The sequence below is a fragment of the Bos grunniens genome, chromosome 5 (assembly GCF_055505025.1).
Source record: "Bos grunniens cultivar Pamir isolate PY7600 chromosome 5, Bosgru_T2T1.0, whole genome shotgun sequence".
NCBI lineage: Eukaryota > Metazoa > Chordata > Mammalia > Artiodactyla > Bovidae > Bos > Bos grunniens.
The window spans coordinates 49,295,887-49,313,015 of record NC_141169.1 but is presented as its reverse complement, the minus strand read 5'-3'; the positions used below and the strand labels follow the sequence as shown (position 1 = coordinate 49,313,015).

Genomic DNA, 17,129 nt, shown 5'->3' with positions numbered 1-17,129 from the left:
ATAAATTCTGGGAGTATAGAGAGGTACCTTATGTATCTTAATAGTTGGAAAAGATACCAGGACAGATAAAGTATTAATAACATTAGACACTTTTGAATTAGTATAGATACAGTGATACGTCTCTTTTCACCTGAGCTCTCAGGGAAGCTTCTATTCTGGTGATGAGCTCATAAAAATTAATGTGTGGAACCTGAGTTACTACAAAATCCATTTTCATGCTCACTGGTGTGCAGATTCTTGAATATCCTTGTGAATATTGAAGCCTCTTATTGAACTTTGTTATATTTTGTGTGCTATTCACTATTTGGATGACAAGTTGTAATTTCCAAGTGAACAATGTCTTGAAGTATCATATGCCCAGAACATTTCCTTTAATCATATTGACCTTACAATTTTCATTCCTTGCTCCTGGTGACATTACATTACTATAGGTCACCTACATGGCAGCTTCACCCTTTTTCCCTACACTTATCTCATCAAGTCACTTCTTCAGATGACTCAACAAAGAATGTAAATCAAGCAGAGTTTTGGCAGCCACTCTTGAAAAGGGTGTTCAAGAACAGGTATTTGATTGAAAATTAGAAACCATTAGATGTGGTCTAAAGAAACTGTCCATAACTCTCATTCTACTGGCCTAGTGAGCATGACTAGCTACTCCCTTTAAGTCTCACTGGAGAAACTTTATGACTAGAAATACATCCTGATGGTAGATTTCTATACCTAAGAATCTCTGCTTAGGGCAGCAGGAGAGACTCATTTTGTTGATTCTTAGACTTTAAAACCAGTAGAACCTGAGTACTTTAGATTTACTGTTTCTTGCATGGGTGGACATTGGAGACCTGCACATGCTCCTTAAAGTTGGAAAGAAGGCCATCTAGGTATAGAAAGATCCATATAGTGAAAGCTATGGTTTTTCCAGTAGTCATGTATTGATGTGAGAGTTGGACCATAAAGAAGGCTGAGCACAGAAGAATTGATGCTTTTAAACTGTGGTGTTGGAGAAGACTCTTAAGAGCCCCTTGGACTGCAAGAAGATCAAACCAGTCAATCCTAAAGGAAATTAGCCCTGAATATTCAATAACAATGCAGCAGCTTTATTATACATCATTATACAACAGACAAATTCAAAATCTATTTGGCTTAGGAATTTTACTAAAAAGATAGCTAGCCCAGAGATAAGAAAACAGCAACTGAAAAAGGCAAAAATTGTTCATTTTTAAAATTATAGTTGATTTACGTCATTGTGTTTCAGGTGTACAGCAAAATGATTCAGTTATACAAACCAGTCAATCCTAAAGGAAATAATTCCTGAATATTCATTGGAAGGACTGATGCTGAAGCTGAAGCTCCAATACTTTGGCCACCTGATGCAAAGAGTCAACTCATTGGAAAAGACCCTTATGCTGGGAAAGATTGAAGGCAGGAGGAGAATGGGGCGACAGAGGATAAAATGGTTGGATGGCAACACTGACTCAATGGACATGAATTTGAGCAAACTCTGGGAGGTGGTGAAGGACAGGGAAGCCTGGCGTGCTGCATTCCGTGGGCTTGCAGAGTCGGACACAGCTGAGCGACTGAACAAGGCAAGAGAACACATGAAAAAGACAGATTGAAGAGAAACAACCTAGTGCGTGTATAAACCTCACACAGTTTCTCATGGTGGAATTACTGAGTACAAGACTATATAGAGACATGAAAGGTAGGTGATGGTCAGTTCATGGAACACGCAGGTTATATTATGAATTTGGATGAAGGTCGTTAAAGGGAGATCGGCTGAGGATTTGTTGGGCTGAAAAATGGAGAAAGGATTTGAAAAATATCCAAGAGATAAAATGGGAAGGACTTAATTGGATATTGAGAGAGAAATTGGTGTCCAGTTTTCTAATATAGGAATTCTAATCCAATATTTGGAGAATAGGTGATAAGTGAGAAATTGGATGGGAAAGATGATTAATTGAATTTTTTGATATGTTGAGATTGGGATGGCTATGGAATATCCAGGTGGACATCCCTAGTAGGTGATTAGATTTTCAATTCTGAGGTATTCTGAGAAAAATCTGAGCTGGAGATAGATACAATTTGCAAGTTAAAACCACAGAGGTGAATTAGATGACCGAGAGAGAGAGGGAGTCCATATAGAGACAGAAATTTCGTTTAATCCCAATTCTGCCATATATAGCTATTTGACCCTTCTGTGGCAGTTTGGGTTGGGGTGAGATATTAAAATTCTGAAACAAATTAAGAGGGTAGAATTTGAAAAGGTCTTTGAATGGAGTGATGTTGAAAGAGAAATTTGGTATAACACATTTCTAGCTTGGGCAACCGGTTAGATGGTGTTGACATTGCCTAATTATGGATGGGGATGGGGGGAGGGGAGCCAGATGCTAGTCAGGATACTAGATAAGACTTTCCAGAATTGTAAGAGTTAGGCTAAATAGTCCTTCTGACTTTTCTTTTTCTAGTGTAGGATGCTGTTGGAGGAAAGGTGACAGGGACAATCTATCACCCTTGAGACTCTCTCCAAAAAAACAGAATTGTTAACTTCCACAAGGTTCTAGCATTGTCTATGATTGTCTAAGAGTGATTGAACATTTTCCTGATTGTAGAAAATGAGATGTTGAGTATATCTGTAAACCTATGACTATTGAAAGAAGGAATAAATACAAAAGTTGGTTTTTAAATAGGATTGTTTGTAAATAGTTTGCCACGCACTCATGACCAGGAACTTGTTTGTTGCTGTATATTATACCCTTATAAAGCCTTTGTAAGCTAGTCAGGTTTTATAGACCTGAAAACCATTTTTTTTCCCTTGGTGACTTCATTTCTCCTTTGATTTATTGAGCTAATTAAAAAACATAACTTTAAAGGGCAGTTTTAGTTTAATAGTTCCAAGTGCTACAATACTTCCTTTTACTTAAAAAAAAATTAATGTGGGTATTTTGAGATTTCATTGACTTTATTTACTACTGAGTAATAGCTAAAGCTCAAGTTGGCCTGTCTTTCTCTAGACCAGTGCTGTATGATACTTAATAGAATGTCAACCATGTATAATTTTAAAATTTCTGATGGCCACATTGTAGAAAGTAAAAAAACAGGTGAGATTAATCTTAATACATTTTATTTAACCTTATATATCCAGGATATTATGATCTCAATATGTAATAAAAGTTTTTATTAATTATTTTTTACATGCTTTGACATCTAGAATATAGATTATGTCTACAGCTAGGGTGACCCTGTGTTGTATAACTTACAGTACTAAAACTTGTACAGATGGTCACCTTATTTATAGCCCATCTTTCAGATGCTACATTTTCACTGAAAACGTTTGATCTATATTTAGGTTTCATAAAATCTGCTGTTTGAAAAGTTTATTCATATACCCAGTTTCTTCCAAAGAGACTTAAAAATGTTCCTATAACTAAATCAGGTATCAGTTGTTAAATTTACATTAATTCAAATTAAAAACTTCAGTTCTTCAGTTGTCCCAGCCACATCCTAAGTGCTCAGTAGCTACATGTAGCCAGTGATTACCATGTAGACAGTGCCAGTTTAGACAACCTGTACGTTCCTAGCTAAATCCTAGTACTCAGCCAGCCACTGTGCTACAGCTAAACTGCACTGCTTGCCCTTCCCCTTCGTGCTTAACTTTTGCTTGATGCTGACTTTACTGGCATTGGTGCTATTCTTTTTGCCTGAAACATGCTTCATTTCCTTCTATATACTCAAATGTTGCTCCTCTTCCAGGAAGTGTTATTGTTTGCCCTTGGGTTGGAACTAATTTCTATCCTTTGCATTCCTGAAGTATTTGATTTCACTTGTCTTGTGGCTTTGGCAGTTTCTGTCTTGTGTTCTAATATTCATTAATCTGTTGTAGTTTGGATTCTGTCCTTATTACCCCTCTGAAATCACTCTTTAGGGATCACCACAAACTTCCTTTTACCAAATTCTAGAGTCATTTCTGTGTCCTCACCTTTCTTGAACTCAGCACTAACTAATACAGCTGATCATTACCTCCGATTTTACTTAAAAATTTTTATTATGAAGCAATTCACACACACTAGAATATATATGAAGGCTTCCCTGGTGGCTCTGCAATGCAGGAGATGTGGATTCGATCCCTGGGTTGGGAAGGTCCCCTGGAGAAGGAAATAGCTACCCACTCTTGTATTCTTGCCTGGAGAATCCTCATGGACAGCTGGCAAGCTACAGTCCATGGGGTCGCAAAGAGTCAGACATGACCAAGCGACTTAACACTTTGACTTTCACTTAGGAAGTGTATATTTTACTTACATTTTGAAGTACAACATCATTTAAAAAGTAGAACATTAACTTTGAAGTGCCTCAGTGTCTAGGAGAAGGCAATGGCAACCCACTCCAGTACTCTTGCCTGGAAAATCCCATAGATGGAGGAGCCTGGTAGGCTGCAGTCCATGGGGTCGTGAAGAGCTGGACACGACTGAGCGACTTAGCAGCAGCAGGAGCAGCAGCAGTATCTTTAATACTTCTCTATCTTTCCTAACTTCCGGATGACAACTGTCTGAATTTTGTATCAATAAATCTTTTATTTTTCATTATAATTTTACCACATGTTTATGTGTCTCTATAAGTACAGTATTTCCTGCTTTTGGCTTTTCTGTGAATAGAATCAAATTATATGTATACTTTAGTGACTGTTTTTGCTCAACTTCGTTTTTGAGATTCATCTGTATAGATGCATGTAGCTATCACTCATCGTCATGGCTGTATAGCATTCTATTACAAAATGCATACCATGATTTATCCATTCAACTATGGACATTTAGATTATTTTTAGTTTTTTTATTATTATAATCAAGGTAGTTATGAACATTTCTTCTTGGACATGTTTCCAGCTGCATGCATTCAAGTCTCCTAGGTCATTGAAACTCAAGAAATATGGTTCTTCAATTAGCAGTATAAACATTACTTGTGTTAGTCCAAGCAGATTTGGGGCCCCACTCTAGACACTGAATCAGAAATTTTGAGTTGGGGCCTGGTACTCTGTTTTAAGGGCTTCCCTTGTGGCTCAGGTGTTAAAGAATCTGCCTGCAATGAAGGAGACCTGGATTTGATCCCTGGTTTAAGAAGATCCCCTGGAGAAGGGAAAGGCTACCCACTTCAGTATTCTGGCCTGGAGAATTTGGGTCACAAAGAGTTGAACACGACTGAGTGACTTTTACTCACTCTGTTTTAATAAATCCTCCAGATGATGCTGGTGGCATACTGAAGTTTGAGAACCATTGATCTAAAGGTACCCTTTGTGAGATTAATTTGTACCTTCTGATTATGATTTTTGGCTTCCATATTCTTTTTGAAATACTTTTTAATATTTTTTTTCCATGACACTTGAGTACTCCTGATGAGGAAATGATTTACAACTGATGAGGAAATGATTTACAACTAAGGGACTAGACTGAAAAATCACAAAGCCCATCAGTGTGTTCTACAGTGACGCTCTCAAGGCTCTGGCAAAGCCATAAACTGAAACAGTTTTCTTTTATGATAGTCAGCCTGCTCAAAGACAGTCTAGCTGCCAATTAATCAGTTTATTAAAAAACTGTATAAACCAGACTTAACTGTTTCTAAACTGTCTGCAATTTGTTCCCTCCCTTTCCCCACATTTTGCACATTTTTTTGTCTTTTTTTATGCTTTGATAAGTTTTTGATTATCTACCTCATGTGACTAAATCTGCATATAAGTAACTAATTAATTATTTCTGAGTATCCTTTCACACACCACAATTCTGTTACTGTTTTTTTTCTCCTACTTAACTGGTTACTCTTTTTCAGTCTCCTCTGCCAGCTCCATCCCCTTTACTCAGTCTTTTAATATTACAGTGCCCTGGGCCATAGTGTAAGCTCTTCTGCTATTCTCTATCTAGATACTTGCTCTAAATAGTCCTGTTTTATGGTTTAGTTGCTAATACGTGTCCGACTCTTACAACCCCATGGACTGTAGCCTACCAGGCTCCTCTGTCCATGGGATTCTCCTGGCAAGAATATTGGAGTGGGTTGCCATTTCCTTCTCCAAGATAGTCCTACATGGGCCTAATAAATGACACGAATTTTTATCTGCAGCCTTGACTCCTCCCCTAGGTCTAGACTTGTTTTTTCAGCTCAGTACTTGATATCTCCATTTGGATGACTAAAGGTTTTTCACCTTTTACATACCAAAACAAAACACTGATTTCCATGCCTAACTGCCTCCAAACTTATTATTCTAGTCTTTCCTTTCTCCATAAATTACATACATCTTAAACTGAAAACCTAAGAGTTATCCTTTATTTCCTCTTTTCTTCCTCAATTACCACATTCAGTTAGTCTTTTCAGCTCTTCCATATCTATCTAATCTCCTGTCTATCCATTCTCTTGATGCCATCATTTATGTCTTGCCTGGATGGCTATAAAAGCTTCCTAAGCTGGTTTCCTTGTTCCCTGCCCAGCAACAGTTAATGTGACATGCAGGAATCAAAGTTGTCTTCAGAAACATATATCAGAACACGACATTCCCTAAAACAAAATCTTGCAATGATTCCCACTGCATTTCAAATAAAATCCATTTATTTTATCATGGCCTTCAAGGCCCTCTATATACTGGACTATGCCCATCTTTTCAACTATTTCTCCTATCATGCCTCAGCTTTCTCCACTCATTCTGGTTTACTTTCTCCCCCTCTGATACACAGCTTACCTTCGGGCCTTCATACTTGTTTTGTCTGGAATTCTGTTCCCGGGCCTAGATCTTTATGTTTGATGAAGTCCAATTTACTATTTTGTCATTGTTGTTGCTTGTGTTTTGTTGCCTAAGCCTTTGTATAATCCTAGATCATGATAATTTGTTTTCTTCTAAGAGTTTTTTTATTTTTCCTGTCATGTTTAGGTCACTGATCCATTTTGAGCTACGTTTTACATACAATGAGAGGGTAGGGGTCCAGCTTCATTGTTATATATGTGAATATCTGTTTTGGATGTCCTGGCAACATTTGTTGAAAAGACTGTTCTTTGCTCCTCTTGAATTATCTTGTCACTCGTGCTGAAAATTAGTTGACAGTAAAAGTGAGTGTTTAGACCCCCATAGAGCCAGGGAGGCACCAGCTGCCCCACGGGGCGGAGGCCGAGTCCACAGTGTGAGGGAGTCCCTGGCCCCTCTGCGCCTATGTCTGGCAGAGCCGGTGTGAGATGAAGAGACAATCCTTCCCAGCCACTGGGATCATCAAGAGTTTTGGCCGGACCTTCAAGCACACACCGAGATAGGAGCCAGACAAAAAGCACAGACTATGGTGCTGAAACAGATTAATAAGAAACTTAGTAATTTGGCCCGTGACCCTCCAGCACAATGTTCTGCAGGTCCAGTTGAGGATGATATGTTCATAGGCAAGCCATAATTATGGGACCTAATGACAGCCCATGTCAAGGTGGTGTATTCATTTTCCTTCAGACTACCCCTTCAAACCACCTAAGGTTGCATTTACAATAAGAATTTATCATCCAAATATTAATAGTAATGACAGCATTTGTCTTGATATTCTAAGATCACAGTGGTCTCCTGCTTTAACTATTTCTAAAGTTCTTTTATCCATTTGTTCACTGCTATGGGATCCAAACCCATATGACTCCCTAGTGCCAGAGATTGCATGGATCTATAAAACAGACAGAGATAAGTACAACAGAATATCTCAGGAATGGACTCAGAAGTATGCTGTGTGATGCTACCTTAAAGTCAGAATAACCTGCATTATAACTGGAGTAAACTTTAAATTACTATTCCTTTTTTGATTTTCTTATTTGGCTGCTCCCCTATCAGACCTCATCTTTTTTAATTTTATTTTTTATTTACCTCCCTTCATTCATTCACATGGTCATCTGAGAAGACTTAAGTTCTTCCAGCTTTGAACAATAACTGCTTTTAGAAACTGTAAAGTAGTTACAAGAAAACAGTTGCCCAAGATTCAGAATTTTTTAAAAAATGGAGCATGTGTATTATGTGGCCAATGTCTTCACTCTAACTTGGTTATGAGACTAAAACCATTCCTCACTGCTCTTACATGCTGAAGAATCATCTAAGAGGGAGGAAGATGGATGCTGAGTTGTCACATCAAAGGAAGCAGCATTATTTAGCAGCATCCATTCTTGTTTAAGCCTTCCACTGTTAGAGATTTGAGGTTACATGGTATACTTTATGCTCATAACTGATGTGGCTACAGAATTGGTATTGAATTTATAGTATCAGCAGAACAGAAAATGTGATGTATTTTATGTATGTCAATAAAGGAATGACCAGTTCTGGTTCTACAGAGAATGGAAATTAGAAGTCAAACACCCTTTGTATTCCAAAATAAGGTCTCAAAACATTTTGTTATTTTCATTTAAATTGTTAGGAGGCTTGGAGTTACTAGTTAATCTATCTTCCAGTATACTGTTTAATATAGCAGAGAATAAATGATGCAAGTTGTCAATGGAGGAGTGACCAGCTATTAGCTCTGCTAGAAACTGATTTATTTTTCTTCAATAAAATTACGTAAACGAATGAGTTAGCTGCCTGGATTAATCAGTATGGGAAACAATCTTTTGTAAGTACAAGGCTGTTTTTTGTATGTACTTTTGGGATTTGCCTCATTGTTTGACATCAAATGATGTAAAGTTCAAGACAGTAAATATTTTGCCATGTTCAGTTAAAAGTATGCAGTCTGTTACAAGTTGACATATTGATTGCTGGATCTATACAGAATCAATAAGCTATTGAGATAGTGTAGCTTTAGTATGCTGCACATGATACTGGTAGCCAGGGAGTTCATAGATGGGCTTGGAACCCAGCAGTTTTACAAAGTACATATGGAGTTTAAGAAATTTATTTTCCAGGTGCAATCCCTGTATAACTAAATTTTTTCTTCACCTTGCACACTTGACAGCTGAAAAGACCATAACATGGAAGTGACAATGGGTCAAAATTTACAAAATAAAGTACTCTTTTGGTGTGGGAGTTGACATGAGGCTATGTTGAAGTGACTACCTATGTGGGATATTGAGTTTTTTTAGTGGATTGAATATCCATTAAAATGAATTTGTTCAGCCATTTATGTTAATGAGTATGTAAGTGCAACAGATACCACTTCAGGTGATTTAGTTCAGTTCAGTCTCTCAGTAATATCCAACTCTTTCAACCCCGTGGACTGCAGCACGCCAGGCCTCCCTGTCCATCACCAACTCCTGGAGTTTACTCAAACTCGTGTCCATTGAGTCGGTGATGCCATCCAACCATCTCATCCTCTTTCATCCTCTTCTGCCTTCAGTCTTCCCCAGTATCAGGGTCTTTTCCAATGAGTCAGTTCTTTGCATCAGGTGTCAAAGTATTAGAGTTTCAGCTTCAGCATCAGTCCTTCCAATGAATATTCAGGACTGATTTCCTTTACGATGGACTGGTTGGATCTCCTTGCTGTCGAAGGGAATTTCAGGAGTCTTCAACATCACAGTTCAGAAGCATTAATTCTTTGGCACTCAGCTTTCTTTATAGTCCAACTCTCACATCAGTACATGACTACTGGAAAAACCATAGCTTTGACTAGACAGACCTTTGTTCTCAAAGTAATGTCTACTTTTTAATATGCTGTCTAGGTTTATCATAACTTTTCTTTCAAGGAGCAAGCGTCTTTTAATTTCATGGCTGTGGTCACCATCTGCAGTGATTTTGGAGCCCAAAGAAGTAAAGTCTGTCACTGTTTGCATTGTTTCCCCATCTATTTACCATGAAGTGATGGGACCAATGCCGTGATCTTAGTTTTCTGAATGTGGAGTTTTAAGCCAACTTTTTCACTCTCCTCTTTCACTTTCATCAAGAGGCTCTTTAGTTCTTCTTCACTTTCTGGTATAAGTGTGGTGTCATCTGCATATCTGAGGTTATTGTTATTTCTACTGGCAATCTTGATTCCAGTTTGTGCTTCATCCAGTTCAGCATTTCTCATGATGTACTCTGCATATAAGTTAAATAATCAGGGTGACAATATACAGCCTTGACATACTTGGAACCATTCTGTTGTTCCATGTCCAGTTCTAACTGTTGCTTCTTGACCTGCATACAGATTTCTCAGGAGGCAGGTCAGGTGGTCTGGTATTCCCATCTCTAAGACTTTTCCACAGTTTAATTCAACAAATAATGTATGAGACATGTGAGGAAAACTTTTCTAAAACAGATCAAAGAAAATAAATGGAGATAATCATCTTTCCTTGATAGAAAGACTGAATATAGCAAATAGGCTCCCTAATTCTTCCTAAAGTAGTGAAAAAGTTTAATGCAATTCCAGTAAAGGTTTCCATAGATTTATTGGGTTGGTGCAAAAGTAATTGTGGTTTTGCATTGTTGAACTTTGCTGTTCAACAGTGCCATTTAAGAATGTATTCGGATACATTCTTAAATGTGGTTATTTTATACATCATTTTATTGCACATTTCTTGCTTCATTTTTTTTTGCTAATGACTTATTGCTGTTTATTTTATATTTGTTTTAGACTAGGGAAATGATGTCTAAAAGCAAAAGACAAAAAGCGAATTTGAGCGATTTTCTTATTTGAGTTCAAAATGTGTCATAAAGCACCGGAGATAACTCACAACATAAACAATACATTTGGCCCAGGAACTGCTAACGAACATACAATGCAGTGTGGTTCAAGTTTAGCAAAGGAGACAAGAGCCTTGAAGACAAGGAGTACAGTGGCTGTCCATTGGAAGTTGACAATGACCAATTGAGAGAGAGAAGTTAACAAAGAACTCAACATCGAGTATTCTACAGTCATTCAGCATTTGATGCAAATTGGAAAGTTGAAAAAGCTCAGTAAGTGGGTGCTGTGTGAGCTGACCAAAAATCAAAAAAATTGTTGTTTTGAAGTGTTACCTACTCTTATTCTGTGCAACAGCAATGAACCATTTCTTGATCTGATTGTGACATGGGACAGAAAGTGGATTTTATACAACAACCAATGCCAAACCACTCAGTGATTGGACCAAGAAGAAGCTCCAAAGCACTTCCCAAAGCCAAACTTGCACCATAAAAAGGTTATGGTCACTGGTGGTCTGCAGACTGTCTGATCCACTACGGCTTTCTGAATCCTGGCAAAACCATTACCTCTGAGAAGTATGCTCAGCAAATCAGTGAGATACACCAAAACTGCAACACTTGCAGCCAGCATTGGTCAACAAAAAGGACCCAATTCTTCTCCACAACAGCAACAGCACCCTACCACACATCATACAACCAGTGCTTCAAAAGTTGAACTAATTGGGCTACAAAGTTCTGCCTCATTCACCGTAGACCTGACCTCTCACCAACTGACTACCACTTCTTCAAGCATCTCAACAACTTTTTGGAGGGAAAATGCTTCCACAACCAGCTGCTGCTGCTGCTGTTGCTAAGTTGCTTCAGTCGTGTCTGACTCTGTGCGACCCCATAGACGGCAGCCCACCAGGCTTCCCCGTCCCTGGGTTTCTCCAGGCAAGAACACTGGAGTGGGTTGCCATTTCCTTCTCCAATGCATGAAAGTGAAAAGTGAAAGTGAAGTCACTCAGTCGTGTCCAACCCTTAGCGACCCCATGGACTGCAGCCTACCAGGCTCCTCTGTCCATGGGATTTTCCAGGCAAGAGTACTGGAGTGGGGTGCCATTGCCTTCTCCATCCACAACCAGCAGGAAGCAGAAAATGCTTTCCAAGGGTTCGTTGAATCCCGAAGCACAGATTTTTATGCACAGAAATAAACTTATTTCTCATTAGCAAAAATATGTTGATTGTAATGCTTCCCATTTTGATTAATAAAGATGTGTTTGAGCCTAGTTATAATGATTTAAAATTCATGGTCCAAAACCACAATTACTTTACTAGTAAATTAATGTCTTGGGATTGTAAATGAATTTATAGAAAATCAGCTGGAAGGAATAACAAAGATATTAAATTATTGAATTAAAATATGGTTAATAAGGAGAGATTGGCATCAGATGTTAAAATTAAATCTGTGTTAACATTGTTACACAGTTATATAGTCAGACAACTAATGCTTTGAAACAGGTACTTATCAGTGCATAACTGTTACTAGAAGGTCACTTAAATCTATTTGCTGCTGCTGCTGCTGCTGCTAAGTCACTTCAGTCGTGTCCGACTCTGTGTGACCCCATAGATGTCAGCCCACCAGGCTCTCCCACCCCTGGGATTCTCCAGGCAAGAACACTGGAGTAGGTTGCCATTTCCTTCTCCAATGCATGAAAGTGAAAAGTGAAAGTGAAGTTGCTCAGTCGTATCTGACTCTTAGGGACCCCATGGACTACAGCCTACCAGGCTCCTTCATCCATGGAATTTTCCAGGCAAGAGTACTTGAGTGGGGTGCCATTGCCTTCTCCGTAAATGTATTTAAGGGGGACCAAATTTTCATAAGTAGTTTCACTAGAACTTTTAACTTGAAATTTTTTGCTAAGACTACAAAAAAACCTTACTTTCTTATAGTTAACTTATAAAATATTTTAACTCTTAGAAATGTTTTTTGACAAAACCATTAGAAACATGGAATGATAATCTTCACTTCATGTTGGCTGTTCCATAATTGAATCATTTTACAAAACATCCCAGATTTCATCCATTTTTGTAAGAGTATCTTCTAGTCAAATCTTGTATCTTTGACCTTTTGTTCTTGTCAACTTTAATAGCTAGTTGGACTGATTGACACAGTCTATGGCTCTGCTCATGGCTTAAACAGTTTCCCATCATCTATATCAATTTCATGAAATGCTACATATTTTGTGAGACTTGCAAGTTCTCTTCATAGTCAATTTTCATTGCACTTGCATTGTATTTTTGAATGACAATCTGTAAGACAGTGGCAAACACAGACATTAACACAGAAGGTACTATGAAGCAGGAAAGAATGTTTGAGAAAGGGTTGTTTTCTCTTTTTTTTTTTTGGCTACACTGTCCAGCTTGTGGGACCTCATTTCCTCAACCAGGGATTGAACCTGTGCCCTTCAGCAGTGTATACATGGAGTTCTAACCACTGGTGGTTGTTTAGTTGCTAAGTCATGTCTGACTCTTGTGACCCCATGGACTGTAGCCTGCCAGGTTCCTCTGTCCATTGGATTCTCCAAGCAAGAATACAGGAGTGGATTACCATTTCCCCCTTCAAGGGATCTTCCCGACCCAAGGATCGAACCTGTGTCTCCTGCATTGGCAGGCAAATTCTTCACCACTGAGCCATCTGGGAAGCCTCCCACCATGCTTTAATAACATGGAAAAATCAAAATCACTTTCCTTGGTTTTCCCCAAAGGCAGCTGAATATACTTAAAACACTATTTAGGGACTTCCCTGGTGGCCCAGTGGATAGGAATCTACCTGCCAATGCAGGGATCACAGGTTTTATCCCTGGTCCAGGGGAATTCCACATGCTGTGGAGCAACTAAGTCTGGGCCACAACTGAGACCACGTGCTGCAATTACTGAAGTTCGTGCCCCCAGTGCCTGTGCCCTGATTCAAGAAAAGCCACCACAGTGAGGAGCCTGTGCACTGCAACTAGAGAAGTTCTGTGAGCAGTAACGAAGACCCAGCACACCCAGAAATAAATAAATAATTAAAAAAATATATTACTGGGTTATAAAACAGAACCTTATATATGAAGATAAGTGGAATAAATATTACCCTATGAAATTTACATGTTTGTAGAAGTATGCTATTTTCATTGTATGTAGAAAAAAATAAAGTTCAGTTGAACTTTCATATGGATTTGAACTGCATGGGTCCACTTATGCTCAGATTTTTTTCAATAGTAAGAACTACAGTACTACCTGATTCATGACAGGTTAAATTGGCCAATGCAAAACCACAGATACTGAGGAATCAAATATAGGTAGGGTTGATTATAAGTTATACTTGTATTTTTGACTGCACAGAGGATCACCACCCACAACCTGTGTTATTCACGGGTGAACTGTACATCATAAAGTATATCATATTCTAATATTCGAGAAATTGGTAAGAAAATTACTATTTACCTGGAGTAATTTTTAAAGATATGCCTTGAAAATTTTAATATTCCACTCACCTAGGAGCTAGAACCTGATTCAAAAATAACCAGTTTTCAAAAAAAAAAATTCACAGGGTTAAAACTATGGAAAGATTAATCACTGATGACTCATGAAGCAACTCAGAATCTTGAAGTGCCTCATTTCAAAACTTATTGTAAATCAAAAATTAGTTATTTGAGTTCCCTGTAAAGGTCATGAAAGATGTGTTATTTATACTCATGTATTTTCCTGTAATCTTTCCACCTCTTAAGGGCATATAGAAAATAAGAGTTTAAAACTTATCCTCTGCAGTTGGAAAGTAGACACGAAAATTACTCTGGTTGCTTAAATCAGGGCAAGATCTATGGAAGACCTGTCTTAGAATCATTTGGGATGCTTGTTAGAAATGCAGATTTCTGAATCCCTCACCAGACCTGAATCACTGTATGTAGGAGAGCTCTCAGGATAGTAACAAGTTCTCCAGGTATTCTCATATTTAAGTTTGAGATCCATTGCCACATGACTTCTGGATCTGAGATATCAACCTTGAGAGCACAAAAATAATTCCTCCCATAAATGTTGATACAGGGGAAAAGTGACATTAAAATGGGTGTGCTACTTCCCACAGAGTATAATAAGAACAGGAAATAATATGTTCTGCCATCAGATGAAAGGAATTTTAGAGGCAAAGTTGAAAATAGTTAAGAGCTATTTCATTCTTTGTTATACTAATAACATCATTGCTTACATAATGTGTAGATTTTTCAATGTATTTTTCCTTATTGATGTTAAGTGACATGAAATTAGCTGAGCCTCATTTGATTCCTTTGGAAAATGTTTTTGTTCATGTTTTGCTTTTACTTTAAACACTCAGATGTATCTTTAGGAGTTCTTTCCACTAAATATCTTGAGTTTTCAGAGCTACGGTTGTGATATATGTTTTCATTAATGCTAGCCATTTTTACTTGTAATCCCAGTTATAATTGTTACCAGTGGGAACTGAATAAAATGGTTTTTATGGGACTTCCCTGGTGATCCAGTGGTTAAGTATCTGCCTTGCAATGCAGGGAACATAGGTGCAGTCTCTGGGGAACTAAGACCCCACATGCTACAAAGCAACTAAGCCCACACACCGCAACTCCTGAGCCTGGCTCCAGAGCTTCAAGGCCCAACTAGATAGTCCCTGTGCCCACTGCAGTAAAGGACACTGCAAACGCAACCAAGATGAGGCAGCAATATATCCATACACACACACACACATACGTATAATGGTTTTTGCTACTGCTAAGTCACTTCAGTCGTGTCCAACTCTGTGCGACCCCATAGACGGCAGTCCACCAGGCTCCTCTGTCCCTGGGATTCTCCGGGCAAGAATACTGGAGTGGGTTGCCATTTCCTTCTCCAGTGCATGCATGCATGCATGCTAAGTTGCTTCAGTCATGTCCAACTCTGTGCGACCCCATAGATGGCAGCCCACCAGGCTCCCCTGTCCCTGGGATTCTCCAGACAAGAACACTGGAGTGGGTTGCCATTTCCTTCTCCAATGCATGAAAGTGAAAAGTGAAAGTGAAGTCACTCAGTCGTGTCTGACTCCTAGTGACCCCACAGACTGCAGCCCACCAGGCTCCTCCGTCCATGGGATTTTCCAGGCAAGAGTACTGGAATGGGTTGCCATTGCCTTAGAAGGAACTAAATTTTTTTATTTTTCTTTTTACACAACTGTGTAAAGTTAAGTGGCTAATAGTTTTCATTTGGTCAGTTTGTTTTCTTTGTGAGAGTTGAACACACATAATTCTTCCTTAATCATCCCCCAACTTCCCCTTCTAAACCTTTCGTTTGCTCCCCCAGCCCCCCACCCCCCACTGCTGCTGTGCTGTGTTCAGTTGTGTCCCACTCTTTGCAACCCTATGGATCCACCAGGCTCCTCTGTCCATGGAATATCCAGGCAAGAATACTGGATTGGGTTGCCATTTCCTACTCCAGGGGATTGTCCCGACCCAGGGATTGAACCCACGTCTCCTGCATTGGCAGGCAGATTCTTTTACCACTGAGCAACCTGGAAAGGCTGCTTTTTGTTTTTTCTATAGGAGTTGAATGTACATGAATTCTTCCTTAACTGTCTCCAATCTTCCCCTTCAAACCTCAAACTCCTCCTCCCAGGCCCAGTTTAAAAAGAATCAGTCAACAACATTTACTGAGCATTCATCACACCATGGGGGATCACAAAAGAAGAATCTAGGCTCCTTTTCTAAGTTCTCTATCACTGATAAGAGTTCAGTCGATATCCAAATCCTGCCTCTCTTACTCCCAAATTTGCAAGACTCACTTTGGCTCAGGGGCAGTCATGGACCAGTCATGAGGTTTGGCCTTATTCGCCTCCACCTGTCTTCTCCAAAACGCTCTCCAGAGGTATGGGCTGTGGGCTTTTTGTGGTCTCCAGTTTCACGGGGAGCCGTTCTTGGGTACTGTTGATCATCAGTTGTGAATCCTAGTCTGCCCCATATCTGCAAAAGTGGATTGAAACCAGACCTCTTTCTCCTTGCTATCATGACTTTTCAGCCTCCACAGAGTGAGACACTAGGACCTAGTAAAGATAATTTCAGGACAAAATTACAAAGTAGGAGAGAGAAGGGTTCAACTTCGGCAGCTCTGTTTTGGATTTTCACCTGCATTACCCAGGAGAGAAAACCTTAAGGTCTTAAGCTTTTAGATGGAGAAAGTCACCTTGAATGCTCCTGGCTTTGGGTTTGTAACACCACTTCAAATAGATTTCCTGCTTTGAATCTTTCAACTGTTCCTACTTTTACTTGAAAGGGACCTTGTTGTCTAAACTTCTTCCTTCCCACTCATACCACACACTGTCCAGTCAAGACAGACCAGGGGTTTGGGCTGCATAGGGAAAAACTCCCTGGCCCAGTCTCATGTGCACATGGGTGTGTGTGTGTGTTTCTCATGTGCACATGGGTGTGTGTTTGTGTGTGTGTGTATGTTTGTGTGTGTGTGTGTAGGAGATGATGGATGGACTGTGGGTTCAGGAAATGATGGATGTACTGTCGGTTCTCCAATTCACGTTTCTTTT

General features: G+C 39.1%; 1 pseudogene across 1 annotated transcript; it reads left to right on the top strand.

Moving 5' to 3' along the window:
- The first annotated feature begins 7,155 nt into the window (after positions 1–7,155).
- LOC147371909 (ubiquitin-conjugating enzyme E2 D3 pseudogene) lies at positions 7,156–8,548 on the top strand (annotated as a pseudogene). The gene has a single exon (XR_015163834.1). The product of XR_015163834.1 is annotated as a ubiquitin-conjugating enzyme E2 D3 pseudogene (transcript).
- Positions 8,549–17,129: the final 8,581 nt, after the last annotated feature.